Genomic DNA, 22030 nt, shown 5'->3' with positions numbered 1-22030 from the left:
CAATCATATTAACAGTGATATGAACTTGTTTCAATTGGCTCTTATTGGTTTCTTCAATTACTGGATCAACAACTTTCTACACAGACACCGTAGTTCTTAAGGAGTGTCTCACATGTGCTTCAACTCATTTACTTTAATGGCCAAAGGATGTCTGCCCTTGTTTTCTGCTGCTCCAGACCCACTCAGGGATGTCTGCTGCTAAGACATCCAATGCATGTGCACCTATGGGAAGATGCCCTGCATCAGCTGTAAGATTCCACAGGTATTCTCTCTTCCCTGGCACTGCAGCTTTTCATGGGTACCCCTGTCACTGCCATAGGACACCAAGGCTGCCACTGGTACTGATTCTACAGTATTTCTCTACCATGTCAGAACACCACTACTACTTACTCTTAGTACTATCATCTTAATTGAAGGTTCTTTCACAGGAACCTTCAAGGTGCAACAGTGGTATGTTCTGTGGAAAGCTGTAAAGATCCCTTCTCTCCATATTGTCTTTTTCCCTTTAGTAAGATACCCACCCACCCACCCAAAAAAAGGATATTTGAGTTTCAGACTCTACAGAAAATTTAATGAAACAGCTGTGATGAGATAAAATTGTTAACAATTCCTTTCTCTCGTCCCCATTCCTTTGCCACCTATCCTTTCTGAAGAGACTAAGAAAAACATCAGGAGTAAGGACCATATCTCTTTAGGACAACATGTGTTAGAGAGAGCTACTGTATCAAATACATATTGTCAAATACAAATGCATAATGTGGGCAAGATTATATAGGTGGGAGAAATCTGGTAGGAATTGATTAAGATCAAAGACCATCACCTTCAGTATGGTTTGCTACTCAATGTAAAGAACCAAAATCCTCACTACTGGACCAGTAAATAACATCAGGATAAATAGAGAAGATTGAAGTTGTCAATGACTTCATTTTGCTTGGATCCACTATCAACACTCATGGAAGCAGCAGTCAAGAAATCAAACGACTTATTGAACTAAAAATATCTGCTGCACAAGACCTCTTCAAAGTGTTCAACAGCACAGGTGTCAGTTTGAGGCTAAGGTGCTCCTGACCCAAGCCATGGTCTTTTCAATAGCCTCATGTGCATAAAAAAGTTGGACAATGAATAAGGAAGAAAGTAGAAGAATTTGTGCATTTTGAGTAACGGTCTCGCAGAAGAATATTAAAAGTACCATGGACTTCCAGGAGAATAAACCAATCTGTGTTGGAAGAAGTACAGCCAGAATGCTCCTTAGAAACCAGGATGGTGAGACTTTGTCTCTCATACTTCAGAGATATCATCAGGAGGAACTAGTACCTAGAGAAGGACATTATGCTTGGTAAAGTGAATGGTCAGTGAAAAAGAGGAAGGCCCCCCAATGAGATGGATTGGCAGAATGGGTGCAGCAATGAGCTCAAGTGTAACAGTGATTGTAAGGATGGTGCAGGTCCAGGCAATGTTTTGTTTTGTTATGCTTAAGGTCACTGTGAGTCCTGGTGAGGATTCTTGAGAATTGGAGCAGACAGGAGATCTTACTCAAGCAATTCTCAACTACGTTTTTCTACTCACAGAAAGTTGGAGATATAAAGAAGTAAAGAATTAAATTTCAGTATGGACCAGGTGCAGTCACAGTTTTATAAGAATTATGTAGTTATTTTAGTCTTCCTGTCCCTGCTGAGCCTATCCTGCACCCCTACTCCAATTGATTAAGACTTGAGTTCATAAGGGTCTGGTCAGGCAATAAATATGCAGAGACCACAGATGTACATGCCTCTCAAGGCTGAGGCCTAACCTCAAACCCAAACCTGTCTGCCTCTCTTGTCCCCTGAGGTGAGGTCTCATCAAGGGTGCTCAAAGTCACCTACAACAGTGGATCCATTCTTCTCACCAGCCTGCCAGAACTGCCTAGTATTGACTGAGTCACAGCCAAGAACAGACCCCCACGATCCTCATTTTCAATGAAAACCAGACTATTTCTTGGATCTTGGCAAGAATTCTTGCACATTTACTTGAGTTCTTTGAGTACCAGCCTAAGAAAACAATTTCATGGTTTTCTTATTTCTACACTCCTATTTTATAAATCCCAAGATTAATTCAAAGCAGCTGAAGATGAATCTGCTTCAGAAGACTATCCACTTACCAAAGTATCCCAGTTGATTTAGAGCTGATTTATTGTAGACTTGTGGACTCACCAGCTTTTAATCTTATTTTGAATCGCAGCTCAGCATCTGTGTTTGTTTAACATTAAAGCCAGGTGTAAGGGCCAGGGACCACATGGTTCATCTACTGAAGTGACACAATAAGGTTTATATCTTTCCTAGGGTTAGGATTTTTCTCAAGGCAAATGAACTCAATGAGTGGGTCTACCAAATCCCTAGAAAACAAATCTCAGCATTCTTGGTGGCATGACATTTTCCCCAGATAGGCCAACTTTCTATTCCATAAAAGCAAAAACTAATAATAATAATAATGCCATTTTCTGATAGCAAAAATTTTTTTTGCTTTTTTTAACATTTAAAAAATACATATTATTTATTGAGTTCTTACCATGTGCTAGGTTCAGCACTAGGTACCTGAGTTACTTAGATGAATACATGTAGTCCTTATTCTCAACTCGAATTTACTGTCTAGTAAGGGTGACAAACAGGTACCACCGTAAAACTACAAGAAACATTAAGTAATGGTATAATAAATGTCTATGTCTGGGAGTGGGAGATGCAAATGAGTTTGATTATGGAAGGAAGAGTAGGATTTGGTAGAGCAGATCAAGGTGAGGATATTTAACCCTCATTTTCACATCACTAAATCTTTGGTGTGGTGCTATAGATATCTGTGCATTAGATCTGTGCTTGGTGTGGTACTGGACTTTGAACCACAAGGTCGGCAGTTCAAACCCATTCTCAGAAACTCTACACAGGGTCGCTATAAGTCAGAATCAACTCAATAGCATAGAACAAGAACAAGATCTGTGCCAAGAAATTTGAAGACCTGGCCAACCAATTGGAAGAGATCCATATTTGTGCCCTTTCCAAAGAAAGATGACCCTACAGAATGTGGAAATTATTGAGCAATCTCATTAATATCACATGCAAGTAAACTTTTGCTGTAGATAATTCACAATTGGTTGCAGCAGTAATTAGACAAGTTGTTGCTGTTGTTTTCAAGTGTCATCGAGTTGGTTCCCACCCATAGCGACCCTGTATAGAGTTCCCAAGGAGCAAATGGTAAACTTGAACTGCCAACCTTGCAGTTCAAATGACTTTGCAGTCTGGCACATTAATCTACAGCGCCACACCAGGACTCCAATTAGACAAGAAGCTGCCATAAATCAACCATATTCAGAAGAGGACATGGAACAAGGGATAATATTACTGACACCAGATGGATATTGGTTGAAAGCAGAGACTACCAGCAAGATGTTTATTTGTGTTACATTGACTATGCAAAAGCATTTGACTATGTGGATCATAACCAACTATGGATAACATTGCAAATAAAGACAATTACAGAACACTTAATTATGCTCTTACTGAACCATTCCATAGACAAAGAGGCAGTTGCTTGAACAGAACAGGGAAAAAATGAATAGTTTAAAATTAGGAAAGATGTGTGTCAGGATTGTATCCTTTTATCATACATATTCAATATGTATACTGAATAAACAATCCAAAAAGCTGGATTAGATGAAGAAGAATGTGGCATCAGCATCGAAATAAGGCTCATTAGCAATCTGTAATATGCAGATGATACAACCTTGTTTGCTGAAAGTGAAGACCTGTGGCATTTACTGATGAAGATCAAAGATTATAACTCAGTATAAAGAATGGATTATATCTCAATATAAAGAAAACAAAAATCCTTACAGCTCGACCAGTAAACAACATAATGATAAATGGAAACAAAATTGAAATTGTTAAGGATTTCATCTGACTTGGATACACAATCAATGCTCATAGAAGCTGCAGTCAAGAAACTAAATGATGTATTCCATTGTGCAAATCTGCTGGGAAAAAAAGAGCAAAGATGTAATTTTGACAACTAAAATACACCTATCTGACCCAGGCCAATGTATTTTCAATTGTTTCAAATGTTTGTGAAAGCTGGATAATGAATAAAGAAGAAGACCAAGGTATTTTCAATTGTTTTAAATCTTTGTGAAAGCTAGATAATGAATAAAGAAGAACAGAGAATAGGTGCATTTGAATTGTGGCATTGGGGATTATTGAAAGTATCATGGACTGTCAAAAGATCAATCTCTCTTTGAAGAAGTACAACCAGAATGCTCCTTGGAAGCAAGGATGGGGAGGCTTCTTACATATTTTGGACATGTCAAGTGGGACAAATCCCTGGAGAAGGACACCATGCTTGACAAAGTAGAGGGCCAGTGAAAAAGAGGAAGACCCCCATTTGAGATGGATTGAAACTATAGCTGCAACAAAGTGCTTAAATATGATATTTTGTGAGGCTGATGCAGGACTGGGCAGCATCTGGTTTTATTGTGCATCGGGTTGCTATGAGTTGAAGTTGAGTGGATGGTGTCTAACAATAACAAGATTTGTGCCATGGTGGAGAGGGGGAACTTGGCTTAAAAACTTTGTACTTGCCATCTTTACCAGTCCCTATAATTTCCCTAGTGTGGCACTGTGAGTTAATAAACTGGACTGCAAGATCCATTTGAACCATAAGGTTGGTGGTTCAAGGTCACCAGCCACTCCTCAGAAACCTTGTACAGGGTCTCTATGAGTTAGAACTGACTCCATGGCACTTAATAACAACATAATCCCCAAAATTAGGGTGAGCATTGCATAACAAAAGCATTGGGGACAATTTTGAGAAACAGAGATAGATGATTATATCCCTGACTAACTCACAAACTGAGGCTGGCCAGAGGAGGAGCCTGGAGATCTTCATTGCTTAAAATTCCCTCTACCAACAACTGCTTATAGACGAGCCCAGTCAGGTGCCACAAGCCTTCAGACTGACCTCTGGACAACCAATGTTCTAAAGCTCTCCCTGGATATTCTCTGTTATAATCCCATGCAAGCAGTGCATCAATGTGGCTGGGTATACATTCCTTTAGGCTGCCAGCACAATCTGAGGAGAAGACTGGTGAGGAAGAGGTATACGCTAAATTTAGAAGTCCCCAAGTCTATTTTGATCCCATTCATCATGTCTAGACTCCCCTTTGCTCCCAGGGGCCAGAGCTATTTAGGACACAGTCGATCAGACCACTAGGGGGATAAGTGCATGAGGCCAACTTGACAGGCTTTAAGGATAATATTCTTGGCTCCTCCATAAATTCCTGAAAGTAGTTATTTATTGTTCAGATTCAATGCTCCTCTTTCCTTTAGGATTTGACTAAATGTCAAGTTTAGCCCCTTACTCGGACCAATGTGTGCTGGGGACAGCACGCAGACCCTGGGTTGATCAGTGGCAGCCCCATTAAACCACCTCTAAATATAATCAGTTTAACCCAGATGCTCTCCTTCCTCCTCAAAGTATATAGGAATATTAAGAACAATGTAGCATTTTAGGTATAGATAAATGAAGCCCGGTGCCTGAGATCTTGCTCACAAACAAAAGTTTGCGAAGTGTACAGACACAGCATGGCTCCTTTCAGGAACCTTGCTTTATGTTAAGTATACTTAAGAAACCGCACATTGCTACTCTAGGTCATTTAAGCCTAAAAGTTAATATATAACAGCTTGATTGAACCTTTTTTCTGTAAAAATAAAAATGTTAGATTGTTAAGAAAAACTATGAAAATATCTTAAAAGTTGTTCCTGTGAATCATTATGTCCTGTTTTGAATGATTAACCACATTTCAGTTCCGTATCCTGTCTTAATACATCCTCCCTTTGTGATATCCTCCCTGAGTGAATTACATCCTTCCTTTGTAACAAATCCCTCCCTAAAAAAGAGAATAAAAGGATGAGGTAAAGTAAGTTCTGCATGCAGTGCTATGCAATGCTGGGCAATGCTAGGCAATATGTTTGCAGATCTGTCTACCTGCCAGCTTGCATCATATCTGTGTGTCTGTCTTTTTTGTATATATTTTGTCTCTCCCTTTCTCTATCACTTTCACCTCCAGATCTCCTTTCTTTGTGACATGCACACTTCCTTGTCGAGGCAGGACCCCGACATAGGACCTCAACAAACGTGCTGACTGAAAACACCCAACATTTTGAAGTTTCAGAATTTCAGGCATTCTGCCTAAGTGTACTTCTTTAGTTCAGAATCAGTAGCAATAGCACGGTAAATAGGAAGATGCTGGACTAAAGGCAAGAGATCTGATTTTGCCACCACATAGCTGTGTGACTGTAAGTATCTCACTTACCTTCTCTGGGTATATTTCCTTGTTAATAAAATGAGGAGATTGGACTATAAGATCTCCAAGGTCAGACCCCTCACTGAAAAATCTCAGGATCCATAGTACTTTGAAGACTATTATAAAATGATTTGCATAGATGTTGTCTCTGCTCATACATTATCATTAAGATGAGAAAGAAGAAATAACCTAATATTGATTCACTATCTGGCATGCAAGGAGCTCTGGTAGCAGAGTGGTTACGAATCGGGCTGCGAGCCTCAAGGTCAGCAGTTCGAAACTACCAGCGGTTCCGCGGGAGAAAGATGAGGCGGTCTACTCCTGTAAAGATTTACAGCCTTGGAAACCTTGTGTAGGGTCGCTATGAGTCAGAATCGACTCCATGGCACATCACAACAACAACAACATCTGGCATGCACCAAGTGTTGTCTTGGGTTCTTTTTCTCTTATGAGGTTTTTTTAGTACTTCTTTTGTTGTTGTTGTTAATTGCCATCGAGTCAGTTCTGACCCATAGTGACTCTGTATAGGGTTTCTGAGGAGCAGCTGGTGAGCTTGAACCACCAACCTTGCAGTTCAAACGGCTTTGCAGTCTGACGCATTAGCCCACAGTGTCACACCAGGACTCCTTAAAACCCAGCAAAATTCCCACTCCAATTTAGAAGAAACTGGAAAATTCTCATTCCAGATAAGAAAGCAGAAATTCAGAGAAGTAAAATAATTTTGCTAAATTCACAGAGCTAGTAAATGGTAGAACAATGACTTCAGCTCAGATTTGTTTTTCTAAATTCTTGATACTTCAAATTCAGTTGTCTTGTGAATGGGAAGGACTTTTCTAAGAAAATTAACTGCCTGTCCACTTCAGGGAAAATGACTACAGTTAATAACAAATAAGAGAGGCTACTTTTTGCCCTTCATTCCAGTGCTTTCCTGCAGGATGTTCCATAATGTACACATTTAAACAACAGACACATACAACAGTTGCTGATGGTTCCAACTCATGGCAACTTCATCCATTTGTATCAGAATAGGATTTCAATGGTTGAGTTTTCCAAAGAAGATTTCTTCTTAAGTATCTCTGGGTAGGCTGAAACTCCAACCTTTCTTTCAGCTAGCAGCCAAACCCATTAACTAGTGCTGTGGGTTAATACACTGGACTGCAAAGTTGGCTTGAATCACAAGATCAGTGGTACAAGCTCACCAGCCGCTCCTCGGAAACCCTGTACAGAGTTGCTCTGGATCAGAACCAATTTGATGGCACATAACAACAATTTGTAATTGGTGTATCTCTGACTGATTTGCCAAATTAATGTCCCTGTTTCCTTTCTGGTCTCACCAACTCTTTTTCTTAAGCGAGATAAAAATATAGTTGTGTTAAAGCAAAGTTGCTAACCATGTTTTAACCATGTAGGTGCCAGCAAATATTGCCAAGTTTAAACTCCTAGGGCAAACACAGATGAACTCATTGCATTATCTGAGGAAGAAATCAATACATACATGCTAATGAAAACTTTTAAGTATTCGCTAGGATATTAGACTGTAGTTGTACAGGTGATCATGATTTCACATTTTCCTGTCTTTCTATGTGGTTAAGATACCAATTTTAACACTGCATTGATTTCAACCATAATTCAATCCCATGTTATGAAACATTCTAAAATCATGAAACATCATTACAAAGCAGTCTTTAACATTGGAAAGAATTACATTAAGGTGCTATTGACGTAATTAGCTTTTATAAAAGATGAGACAACCGCTTGAAATGACTCTGAGGCCACACAGTAGGAAATTTAGATTTCTAGTTAAACCTTATTTCACACTTGGTACTCTCAAATATGCTTCATATGGAATCTACTCTTTGGCGTCTGTGCTAGCTAGGCAGATGTGCTGTTTATTACAATACCCAGGCCAAACACTTTCATGTTGTGTGGAGATAGTATTTTCTAGCCTCAGCTGTCTCATTGGACCCAATTTTCTATCATTGTGAATTTCTGGGCAGTGCAAATAGTTACGTGTGGACTGTTACCATAAAGGTTGGCTATTTAAGTCCACCCAGAGGCACTAGTAAATAACATCTGGTGATCTGTTTCTGAAAGATCACAACCTTAAAATCCCTATTGAGCAGTTCTACTCTGGTAGCTCTGGTAGCGTAGTGGTTATGAATCGGGCTACAAACCGCAAGGTCAGCAGTTCGAAACTAACAGCCATTCCACGGGAGAAAGATGAGGCTTTCTGCTCCTATAAAGATTTACAGCCTCAGAAACCCTGTACAGGGTCACTATGAGTCAGAACAGACTCCACCGCACATAACAACAACAACTCAGCACACATGAGACTGTCATGAGTAGGAATCAACGCTCCAGAAATTAATAACACTGATTGTGAGCTAGGTTCATCCAGATTGGGACTGTAAATTTTTTCTGGTGTATCATTTCCTATTTTGCTGCCTTAATTTCTCTGGTTTGGCCCTTTGTGTGGTCCTGTAGGATAAACATGGACTGCTAACCGCAATGTCTGCAATTCAAACCCACCATCCACTTTTGGAAACTCTACACAGTGTTGCTATGAGTTGGATCCAAATCGATGGCACACAACAACAACATGTCTGGTTTAGTTTTAATATAGACTCAGGTCTATTCAATAAAGGAGATACAGACTCACTGGTTTGAGCAATTGCTTTAATGAGGGACCTGACAGGCTTCTGTAGGTCCTCAAGAAGCAGGGCAGAAAGGACTGTGTTTATAATCAGCTCTAATCCACTCTAATCCTGTACTTTAACCTCACCCAAGAGTTAAGTGATTGATTTCTTTGGTCTCTTGAAAGAAAATAAAGACCTCCTGGAATGAAACTTGCAGCTGCTTACAGACAAAGACACAATCAAGAGCTGACACTTTATTTTTGGATGTAGAGAACTGTCTTGGTCTAGAAAGCAAATTTCCCTCCCACTTCTCCACATAATCCCAGTCCTCAATTCTTAATTGAGCACTAGCGTTATTGTGGGTCAGAAGTAAGACATAATTGCAAAGTCAGTCATTAGTTCAATGCCAGATACCTGTAAGACACAGCATGGCAAAAATGGCACAAATTATTCCTAGGCATTCTGCATCCAGTTCACTAATGCCAAGGCCTATGGTGGCTAACTTGCCATTTTTAGATTTCAGTCACTACTCTTATTCTGTCCTCTCAGGGAGACTACAGTATATATTGTTTTCCTCTAACAAAGTCTATTTTTCAGTACATGTTTGTGTTAGCTATATGTGTTGTTGGTATAAGACGCCAACTGACTTCTAAATTGGCTACTATTCATTCAAAGATTTGTTTTTTTAATGTACTATTAAAATAAGAGGGAAAAATTATAAACTAATGATATGGAATGACAATACTTTAGCCTGAGGGAAAACTGGCCTTCCATTATCTCTCTTTTCATTTCTCACCCACTCATTCTTCTCATTTTTTAGCCAGTTTTTCACTTTCCATTTCTCCCTACATATTCCATTACCAGCAAATTAAATAATTTCATCCATATTCCCATTTACTAGATACCCTCAACCTCCTTCTGTGTCTACCTTGATAAGCTGGGCAAACATTCTTCCATCCTGCTCTCTTACATCAAGTATTATTGATTCCAGTCTGTTATGGATTGAAAGGTCAGTAATTCAAACCCTCCAGGTGCTCCTTGGAAACCCTATACAGGGTTGCTATGAGTCGGCACCGACTCAGCAGCACTTAACAACAATAGCAACAACAAAATATGTCAAAGACGTAACCCGTGTACCTGAGAATGTGACTTCCTTTGGAAATAGAGTCATTTTTAAAGTTGTTATCAGTTAAATTAAGCAGGCTAGACCAGAGTAGGGTGGGATCTAACCTCTTCTGAGTGGTGTCCTACAAAATGAGAGGACAGACTCGTACATGGAAGACAGACTTACATATGGAAACAGACTCACCCATGGAAGAGACTCATTGTGAAGATACATCTTCAAGTCAAAGAATGTCAAGAGGAAAGATCTTACACCAAAGAAGACAGAGAACCCATGGCCCTGCCAGTGCTGTGATTTTGATCTTCTAGCCTCCAGAACAATGATCTAATATATCTGTTCTTTAAAGCTATTCATTTCCTTGCTATGTTGTTCTGGCACCCTAGGAAATTAAAACACAGTCCAAAGGGAACCAGCCATCTTGAACTACATTCTTATTGCTCAGTAATCATTCTAGTTATTTTCATCTCATTTTGCTTTCCTTCCAGCCCCTAGTTGAAAACTACCTACCTGTTCCACATTATTCAAGCCTTCCCTTCATTAATTTCAGCAAATAACCCACCTTCTCTTCTGTTTACAGATATGTTTGTGTTCTACCTTTCAAAGAAGAAACGTTCTCTCTTACTTGGGTCTCAACCCTCTTCATCTCCCACATACTTTTTGTTATTTTTTTCTCTTCTTATTCAATTATTAGTCTTTTCTGCTCTACTCCCTTTTTCCCTCAGTCTATAAATGTTGTTATCCCAATAAAAGTCCTATCCAAAAAAATACTTAGCTGCTTTCCCTTCTGCTACTTCTAACTCTGTGTGTGTGTGTGTGTGTGTGTGTGTAATTTTCTCAAAAGTGTCCTCTACCCTCTCTGCCATGCTACTTAATTCAGCTTTGGTACACATTATTAGTCTGGTATTTCTTATTTGAACTTATTAGTGATATACAAAGTAGGGAGTACAGACAGAAAACAAAACAAAAACTTAGAAAGACTAATATGTAGGGATGGAGTCCTAGTGTGGCACTGTAGGATAAGCACTGGACTGCTAACCACAAGGTTGGTGGTTCAAACCCACTCCTTGGAAACCCTATACAGGGTCACTATGAGTTGGAGCCAAATTAATGGCACTTAACAACAACAAGTATTTAGGGAATGTAAGGTTAAATAGTGTTGTTGTTGTTGTTGTTAAGTACCGTGGAGTCGGTTCCGACTCATAGCGACCCATTACAGGGTTTCAGAGGCTGTAAATCTTTACGGGAGCAGAACGCCTCATCTTTCTCCTGTGGAACCGCTGGTAGTTTCAAACTGCTGACCTTGAGGTTGGCAGCCTGACTCATATCCACTTTAAATACGATGGAGAAAGACTGAACAAAGAAGTATGGGTTGGAAGATGGGTGCATAAAAGCACTACCCTAGAGTTGCACACAGAAGCCAGAACAAATCTGTAAAAGCCCCACTTTATGAGGAAGAAGTGTTAGGATAGGAAAGAGACCATGTTTCACTTCATCCAAATGGGACATTCGGTCAGTCTGTTCAGAAAAGCCCTAGTACGGTGGTTATGGGTCCTCCTGCTCATACACTACTGGACTGAAGGGTCATTCAGGTGCTGATGCTACAGACGCTAACAATCCTGAATAGAGCTAATGAAGGATAAAGGAATCTTCTAGATGGTGTTATAATGCCCACCCAGCCCCACCTTCTAGCCCCAGGTGCTTCATTGGTACAAGACATACCAAATTTCCAGTTTTTGTTCCAATTTAAGTTTGTCTGGTGTGGCACTGCAGGATAATGCACTGGACCGAAAGGTCAGTTTGAACTGCAAGGTCTGCGGTTCAAACTCACCACCTGCTCCTCAGAAACCCTATACAGACAGGATCACTATGAGTTGGAATCAACTCCACGGCACTTAGCAACAAGAACAACAACATTAGTTTCTTAGCATCTAGGTCAAATGGTGTGTTTATTCATTTGAATTAATGGAATACAATCTTACTCTTCAACCTATCACCTTTAGTACCTGCATACATGGCATTACATGTATAAGAGAAAAAGTCAAACCAAGGTTCGGGTATCATTCAAACTGAAGTGAGTACTTTATATTTTTGTCACACTGAAGCCTTGAGCCAGACTGATAATGTTTATGTCAGAAGATATTTAAGGATGGACTCTACAATATGTGGATTTGGGGGCATGTGTCACGTTTGATGTAGGAAAGTGAGGACTATCTCGAAATAAGAAAACATACCCAGTAACAACCGAAGAGAAAAGAAACCATTGCAGAAAGAAACCTTGAGTCTTTCTCAGCCAAAGGAAAAAAACTCTTCACTCAGATAGACAATATCATCCTTAGGTAAATATCACCAGTAAGAATATTCATCTTTGTGCTTGCACTTTGTTTTATGATACTGTTATTCTTGGCAAAGATCATTCTTGTCTGCTTTCCAACAAGCCCCAAACATCTCCAACACATAAGCACTAACTTGCTTAGGGAACTCCACCAGCAGCAGAGCCCAGGGAAATTGCGTCATCCATTAAAGATACCTCACCTCATACCACAGACATACTATTATCCCAGGCCATTCTGGCTCCCTTGAAATCAATAAATGGACAACACAGGAAACTGGCAGGAAATCTAATACCTGAACTCAATATGAGCTTGTGGCCACAATCTAATAAGAATAGATTCATTTTGCTTTATTTCCATTTTGTCACCTTCTATGTGGAGAAAGTGAAACGTGATAAATTGAATATTGTGGTCACCTCTGAATACATTTTGAATCATCTTTCCCTGAACTTTTATGCCAAACATTTTAAACTATGTGAATTAGTGGGGACTGCTTCTTCACTTTGCACTGCTTTCTGTCACAGTTCTACAACGTTCCTCAGCATCCCAGGTCTAGTTTAATAGACTCTCTTGTTGAATGATCTAGGGGCTAATTTGACATCACAAATGAGTTTGATGGAAATATAGACATTTATCTGATCCATGTAAAATAACCTAGAACCAACACCATTGGGGCAGATACATGAACTCATTTGCCTATGACTTCAATGGGATCTACAATTTTAAAAATATATAAATTTGATTTGAACAAAATTGCTAAGGCAAAAGGATAGAAAAGCTGAAATCTTAACTTTTTTCTGTTTCATGGCTTTCTTTTAGCAGGTAGATTTATAAATTCAATTTTAAATGTCTCGTACAACATCTTCATGTGCAAACCTGAAGATCTGTACCCTGGGTGACTGTTTACTTTAGGCTTTTATGTAAGATCTAGAAAGATTTTCTCATCAATCCAATCACTATAGCAGGCTATGATTAATTTACTGTAGCATTGATTTTTAAGGATCAGAGAAAAAGCCTCCTCAGTTCAGGGGGAAAAGAAGCATTAAGGGATTACAGGCTGCATCTGTCAGAACTAAGATATTCTCCATCTAATTTGTTGTAATTTTCTATGTTTTACATTGCCTATCATCTTCTGTATAACTCATGGAAGTCTAATATTCTATGGCTTAATGACAAACCAAGCAGATTGCTATAATGTTGAGATCTCTAAAAGTCACTTAATGATGACCATTAAACCGTCTTAAATCAATGAACTAGAAGACCATTTTCATTCGTGAAATCCTTAGCAGCTTACTATTTTACTAATGAGGAAACTGAAGCCTAGAAAAGTTAAATGACCTCTCTGTCCACCATTACTGAGTTGGGAAAGAACTATGTTTAGAAACCATCTTCATTCTCTTGATTCCCCTCCTTCACTTCTTCTTTTTATTGACATTATGGTGACTTACTCAGCTGTACTATGTGCCAGAATCTGTGCCAAACAATTTCACACATACAAGATCATTGAATCCTCATAGCAACCATTGCAGACAAATATTCGTGATCTTATTTTTATATGTGAGAAGACTGAAGCTAAAAGAAGTTAATTTCTTTGTTCAAAGTCATTCACCTAGTAGCTGATGAAGCCCTAATTTAACTAGTTAGTTCACTCCAAGTTCTAAGTGTCTAATCATAACCTACACATAACATTGTTTAGAAAGATGGCATTGAATTGTTCTGTCTCCCTCTCTCCCTTTTAGTTTTCTCATTTCCCCAATATCTCTCTTAGGAAAAATGTAACTTTCTAAATTGCTCAGGCTCCAAGCTCACACCCTTGTTTGAAAATCATTCTCTTTGATCACCTTTGTTTCATCTATCACTGTCTGTATTAGGGATTCAAAATGTAGCCAGAAACTGTGGTTAATGATGGATTGCACTAACCAGAGCACAGATTACTCTTCTCCAACTCTTTTGAATCTGAACAGTTGACAGTAATGAAAAAAAGAAATTCTCATTTGTTTTCATCAAGGAAAGAAACAGGTAATGAATGGAAACTAAGGTTTTTGTGGTGTTTTTTTTTTTTTAAGTTATGGTTAGCATTTTAAAAACATGAAAAAGATATGCACGTTTCACATTAACAATAGTTAATTTTGCAGTTTTTATTTTGGTATCATGGGCTTTATATGCCATCAATCTTCACACATGATAAGACAGGGTGGCTGAAAGAGGTTAAGCATCTTGTTTAATGTCACAAGCCAAGAGCTGAAATAGCTAACTAATTGAAGATCTTATGTGCTATTCTAGATTGCCCCATTCTATGCTGAATGGCTCAGATGAATACAAGTGCTTTCTTTATATCTCTATACAGGTTTGAGTGTGGTTACACAGATGATTTGAGATCCTAACATGGCAAATCATTTCCTGGTAGAAAGTTTTCTGGTGCATTTCTACCAAATTCTTCTACTGAGAATGTAGACAAGATGCTGGATGGATGATGAGCTAAGCCCTCTCCTCTCATTGTGGTATTGAGAAACCACATCCTTTGACTGTTTTACTGCGTTTGGTGCAAACCACTGGGGAGGTAGAACAAGAAGTGAAATGTGTCCGTTGTGTTACTTTATGCCTGTTTTGTTCTCCAACATTATGGGAAACTGAATCCATCCCCAAGTTGTTATGGACTCAGATTACGTAATTATTTTTAGTTGATTTTCCTTTCTTCTCTCTCCATGCATATATATATATATATATATTCTCTGCTCTTAAAACTCAAGGCCTTTTACATTTGTTTTCTGCTTAAAAATATTATCTAATTCTTTTTTACATGCTAATATTGTGTTTAATTTGTCTTACTACTATTCAATACCTTCTAATCATCCATTTAGCCTTTTGTCTAAATTTTGAAAAACATTCCTTCTATTTTTTTGTAATCCTTCTCAATGTTGTGTATTTAACACTTTTCCTCATATTTCTAATCACAAGGGTAATAATAGACCAACAGGCCCTGTTTTCCAATGGTGAGTTAGTGCTCTTTTATTCTTTCCCCAAAGATCCCCTTTCACAATTGAAATGACTCTCCCAGCCCATTGGGAGGATGTTGTTATTGTTGGTGAGTGCCATTGAGTTAGTCCCGACTCATAATGACCCTATATAGGATTTCCAATACAAATACTGGTGGGTTTGAACCACTGACCTTGCAGTTAACAGTCCAGTGGTTATCCTATAGGGCCATACCAGGATTTACTCAGAGGATTAGAACTCAAAATTCACTACTGTCAAGTTGAATTTGATTCAAAGCAACCTTATATAAGGTTTTTCAGCCTTTAAATCTTTACAGGAACAGAAAGCCTTATCATTCTCTATAGAGCTGCTAGTGTATTTAAACTGCTGACCTTATATTTAATAGTCCAGTGGTTCTCCAAAAATCCTTCCTCTGAGCTATCAGGTGGCATAAATAATTTGCACTTATATGCTAACCTAAATTTTGGAGGTAAATCCAACCAGTGGTACTATGGAAAAAATGGTCTAGCTGTGAGCTAATAATGCATCAGACTGCAAATTCATGTGAACTGTAAGATCGGTGGTTCAAGCTCACCAGCTGCTCCTTGGAAACCCTAAACAGGGTCACTATGGGTCAGAATTGACTCGACGGCACTTAACAACAACAACCATCTGCTTCCAGTTGGATTACGGTTAAGATAGTGATGGCAAGATGGCAGATTAGGCAGAAATGCTATATGGACCCTCGACAACAAAGATACAGAAAACTGAATGAAACAGATGTAGATGATAGTCCTGGAACCCTGAACTTCAGGTGACGGGATAGAGAAGTGGATTGAATGCTTACTAACACAGAAAGCTGAACCAATGTGTCAAAAAAAAGGAGACAGTCTGGGTGACCTGTGCTGGCCGACTAGATGCGATGTGAGTGGCTTTGAGTTTTTGTGAGTGGCTTCATAGACAAGAGAGCATATTGGTATTGCAGAAACATACTGGTGGCTTGTGGAGATAATGGTACAATGTTTTTCTTGTTCTCCATGGTCCCCTTGAGACCAGAGATGAGGCTGGTCTCTACCCACATACACCCCCAGGGAAGCTCCCATTCTCCCAGCAGCTGGAACCAGACAAAAATGAACAATACAATTTTGAACCCCATTAAAGGAATGGAAGGTATCCACAGAAACCTCATTTGGGTGGACCTTGATCAAAATCTGTAGAGCTGGCCCTAGCCAGCCTGGGACTAGCCCTTACCAAGAGAAGCAGCTAAACAGATGCTTGGGAGATAAATAAAGGAGACTGGTGATCTGTGGCAGCAAGCCAGGTGCTGTGTAGCTCTCTTGAACTTTTGAGAGTAACTTTGAAGGCAAGACAGTGGTAGATGACAGACACATTTCACAGTTGGTCTCAACCTGTATACTCTTCCTGGAAGCTCCTACTCTCCAGGTGGTCAGAGAGACATAAAAGGAATTAAGGCAGTATGCAGCACCAACCCATGCTCCAGGAATCATGTGTGACCTGCTCAAGAGTTGCAGAGATGGTTCTGGAAAGCACTGGACTAGCAGGACCTCTCATATTCAGCTGCCCCCTGGGGAACAGAAATCCCCCAGCTGCTTTGGGATCTGCACAAATTACTTCTGGATTAAGCCCAAAGCTGAAAACACCTAGCCCTATAAGAACCTCATCTAGGACTGAGAGGATTACCTTCTCATTCCTTGCCTACCCCATGATATGAGCTCTTTGGCTGGCAAGAGACCCCAGAACTTTCTTTTCACTGAATCTGGAAGCTGCCCTGGTTTTTTCCTTTCATTGTTTTTGTTTGTTTATTCTTTCTTTCTCTTTTTCCTAGCTTTTTATCCTTTCTATCTCCCTTTTCATTGCCTTCTCTTTTATTCTGCTTCTCTTTACCAACTGCTGTTGTTTGGTTTCTTTTTTCTCTTTGTTTTTCTTTACTACTCTCTGGTCTCTTTCCCTTTACCTCATTCCACTCACTAATTGTGTTTAGTTCTTTTTCTTTTCTCTGCTTTGTTTCTTTATTGTTTTATCATTGTTTGTTTGCTTTTTTTCTTTTTCTTTCTCTCTCAGATGTGTGTTTTCTCTTCTTGCCACATCCAGACACAGAAACTGTGCCATTATATCCCAGCCACAACCATACCCATTACAACCCCACTCATTGGGCAAGAGCCAATATCAGCTGCTGTACACTGGATCAAAGACAACAATCAACATCAGCCACATCCATCCTAAACTGAACTTCATGAACAGTGAACAGAGAATGGTGCACAAGCTCATCTCCTAATCATACCCACCAAGAGGCAGTTGGTGAGTGCCTAATAATATACTAACATACAATCACCAATTCAATGCAAATACAACACCACCACAATATTTCAAAACCAGCAGACCATTTCTATTCACACAAAGAAACAAGATAGAGTGGCTCAAATCAGTGATGAAGAGGCAGAACTAGAAAACATTTTTAAGGGAAAAAAGGCATTGAAACTACCAGGAAAATAATTCAAGAGAATGATATTTAGGCACCTCCAAATGACAGAAGGAGTCCTGATGTTGTGCTGTGGGTTAATGTGCTGGACTGCAATGCTGGTTTGAACCTCAAGGTCAGCACTTCAAGCTCACTAGTCACTCCTTGGAAACCCTATACAGGGTCGCTATGGGTCAGAACCAACTCAAAAGCACTTAACAACAACAACAATGAAATGACATAAAGGTTGAGGAAAACAAGGAAGAATTCAGGAAAACATCACAGAAACAATCAAACAAAATAGATAAAGGATTGAAGACAATACAATATCTGCAGTGTCAAATCTAGAAGATTAATGCTAAGAATTCAGAAATTTACTCCTTTGCCCTTTCAATGGACAATACATTGAAAGGACAAAGGAGTAGATTTGAATCAATGAAAGCCCAAATTAGTGAGCTTGAAGATAAATGTCTCAATACTACTAAGTTATATGAACCATCAGAAAAAAAAAAGAATGGAAACATCTGAAGGAAGCCTAAGATTCATGTGGGACAACATGAAGAGGAATAACTTGTGGATTAAGGGCCTAACTGTATAAATGAAAAACATAAAATTCTTAGAAAAATGTGCAGGGACAACACTGTCAGACTTAACTTTCAACAGTGGATTACCTAATATAATATTAAAAGCACACACACAATAAAATAACAAAAAAAAACAAAACAACTGAGCCCTCATAAAAATTAAGAAGTCCTGATGTGGTGCTGTGGGTTAATGCACTGGACTGCAAAGCTAATTTAAACCACAAGGTCAATGGTTCAAGCTCACCAGCCACTCCTTGGAAATTCTATACAGGGTTGCTATGGGTAGGAACTAACTCAATGGCACGTAATGGCAACAATAACATCTTCATCAAAAGACTTCACCCAAAAAGTGGGGAGAAAAAGGTACTGGCTGGGAGAATATCTTCAAAAACCATGTAAGAATCTAATACATGCAAGAATCTAATAAAAAATATATTCATAAAGCTTTGGCAACTTAACAAGAAAAAAACGACATATAATTAACTCATAAAATGGGCAAAGAATTTCGATAAACATTTCCAAAGAGGATATTCCAATGGCCACCAAACATACAAAAAGATACTCACTTTCATTAGTCATCAGAAAGATGTGAATCAAAATCACAGTGAGACTCCATTTCGATTCCACAAGGATGGTTAAGGAGTCCTGGTGTGGTGCTGTGGTTTTTAGGAGCTGGACTGCAAGCTCGGTTTGAACTGCAAGATCAGCGGTTCAAGCTCACTAGCCACTACTTGGAAATGCTATACAGGGTGTTTATGAGTCAGAACTGACTCGATGGCATTTAACAAGAATAACAGGAAGTCTAATATTAGAAATCATCAACAGAAAATTTTAAATTTTGGTGAGGATGTGAGGAAATTTGAACAACATTTGCTGGTGAGAATGCAAAACGGTACAGCCAATGTGTAAAATTGTGGCAATTCCTTAAAAAACTAAAAGCAGAATTACCGTATTACTCAGTAATGTCTTTTGTAGTTATTTGCCCCAAACACTTGAAAACAGACACTTAAAAAAAGACCTGTACACAAATGTTAATTGCAGCATGGTTCACAGTAGGCAAAAATAAAATCTAAGTGCTCATAAATAAATCAAAAGAATTAACAGAGTATAACACATATACACAATGGAATTCTACTCAGCCAGTAGGAGAAATGAAGGTTTGTGCTGTGGGTTAATGTGCTGGACTACAAAGTCAGTTTGATCCACAAGGTCAGTGGTTCAAGCTCACCAGTGGCTCCTCAGAAACCCTATACAGGGTTGCTGTAGGTTGGAACCCACTCGTCGGCACTTCATGACAACAACAACACAATATGGATGGAGTTATGCTGAGTGAAATAAGCCAATCGCAAAAGAACAAATAATGTATGACTTCACTTATATCAAAATATAAGAAAAGGCAAATGTGTAGAACCAAGGTTTATCAGAGGTTACCAGGTGGAAGGAAGCGGGCAGGCAGGGGTTACTTCTCTTTGGAATGAACACAAATATAGATCTAGTCCAATCAGTTGGTCAAGTAGCTGTCTTACATGTTTCTTGGCATAGAGACAAGTGAGTGCCTCCTGTGCTACATCAGTTTCTGGAATAATTTCAAAAAAAATTTTTTTTTCCATTCTGTGGGCTCCCTTTTTACTCTCTTGGTGAAATCTTTTGATGCACATAAGTTTCTAATTTTTAGTATGTCCCAATCATCTATTTTGTCTTCTTTTGTGTGTGCAATTCTTGCAATGTTTGATCATCTATGTGTGCCTTTTCTTATTGTTGTTGTGTTGTTAAGTGCCATCGAGTCAGTTTCAACTCATGGCAACACTCTATAGGGTTTCCAAGGAGCAAATGGTGGGCTTGAATCACCAACTTTGTGGTTGAAACCAACTTTGCAATCCAAAGCATTAACCAACAGTGCCACATCAGGACTCCATGTAGACCTGTATTGGTATTGGTGTTTATGTGCTGTGGAGTCCGTTCTGACTCATAGCGACCCTATACAGGGTTTCCGAGGTTGTAAATCTTTACGAGAGCAGAAAGCCTCATCTTTCTCCCACAGAACAGCTAGTAGTTTCGAACTGCTGACTTTACGGTTCGCAGCCCAATTCGGAAGCACTATGCTTCCAGAGCTTCTTAGACCTGTATTGTTGTTCTTGTTGTTGTTGTTACGTGCCATTGAGTCGGTTCCGACCCATAGTAACCCTTTATAGGGTTTCCAAGGAGCAGCTGGTGAGCTTGAACCACCGACCTTGCAGTTCAAACGGCTTTGCAGTCTGGCTCATTAACCCACAATGCCACACCAGGACTCCTGTATTAGAACCCTTAAATTTGTCCCAAATTTTCATTAATGACCTTTATAGTTCTGTGATTTACATTTAGGTCTTAAATCCATGTTGAGTAGGTTTTTGTATATGGTGTGACATAAAGGCCTTGTTTCATTCCTTTGCATATTGATTTCTTCTTTTGCCAGCACCATCTGTTGAAGAGATTATCTCCTCCCCATTGAATGTACTTTGGCCTTTTGCCACAGATCAGTTGGCTATATGAGGATGGGTTAATTTCTGGATTCTCAATTCTGTTCCATTTATCTATGTATCTTAAATTGTACCAGTACCAGGCTGTTATGACCACTGTAGCCATGTAGTAAATTTTGAAATTAGGGAGTGAGAGGCCTCCAACTTTGTTCTTTTTCTTAAGCAGAGCTTTGCTTATTTGGGGACTCTTTCCTTTCCATATAAAGTTTGTAATTGTTTTTTCCAATCTCTTTAAAGATTGTCATTGGAATCTGGATTGGTATTGCATTATATCTGTGGATTGCTTTGGGCAGTATTGACATTTTCACAAAGTGAGTCTTCCTATCCAGGAGCATGGTATTATATTCTTCCATTTTTGTAAGTCTCTTTTAGTTTCTTGTAGTAGTGTTTGGTAGTTTTCTTTGTATAGGTTAGATTTATTCCTAAATATTTCATCCTTTGGATTGCTATTTTAAATGGTATTGCTTTCCTATTTTCCTTTTCAGTACTGTCATTATTGGTGTAGCGAAATCTGACTTGTTTTTATATGTTGATCCTGTATCCTGCCATGTTGCTGATTCTTCCAATGAATTCTAGCAGTTTTTTTGCTGAGTCTTTGGGGTTTTCTATGTATGGGATCATCTCATTTGCAAAAAAGTTTTACTTCCTCTTTGCCTATGTGGATGCCTTTAATTTCCCTGTCTTGCCTTATAGCTCTGGCTAAGACTTCCAACACAATATTGAATAGAAATGGTGATAAAGGGCATCCTTGCCTCGTTCCTGTTCTCAAAGTGAAAGCTTTCAATTTCTCTTCATTGAGAGTTATATTGGCTATTGGTTTTATATCTATGCTCTTAATTATGTTGATTTCCCTTAAATTCCTACTTTGTTGAGGGTTTTTATCAGGAATGGATTTTGTTGAATGTCTTTCGTGCATCAGTCAATATGATTATGTGGTTATTTTCCTTTTATTTTATTTATATGGTGGATTACATTAATTGTTTATCTAATATAGAACCATCCTTCCATCCCTGATATAAATCCCACTTGGTTATGATATATCATTTTTTTTTTTTTTTTTT

This window comes from Chrysochloris asiatica, unplaced genomic scaffold (genome assembly GCF_000296735.1).
Source record: "Chrysochloris asiatica unplaced genomic scaffold, ChrAsi1.0 scaffold00061, whole genome shotgun sequence".
Taxonomy (NCBI): domain Eukaryota; kingdom Metazoa; phylum Chordata; class Mammalia; order Afrosoricida; family Chrysochloridae; genus Chrysochloris; species Chrysochloris asiatica.
Note: the sequence above shows the minus strand (reverse complement) of the source record.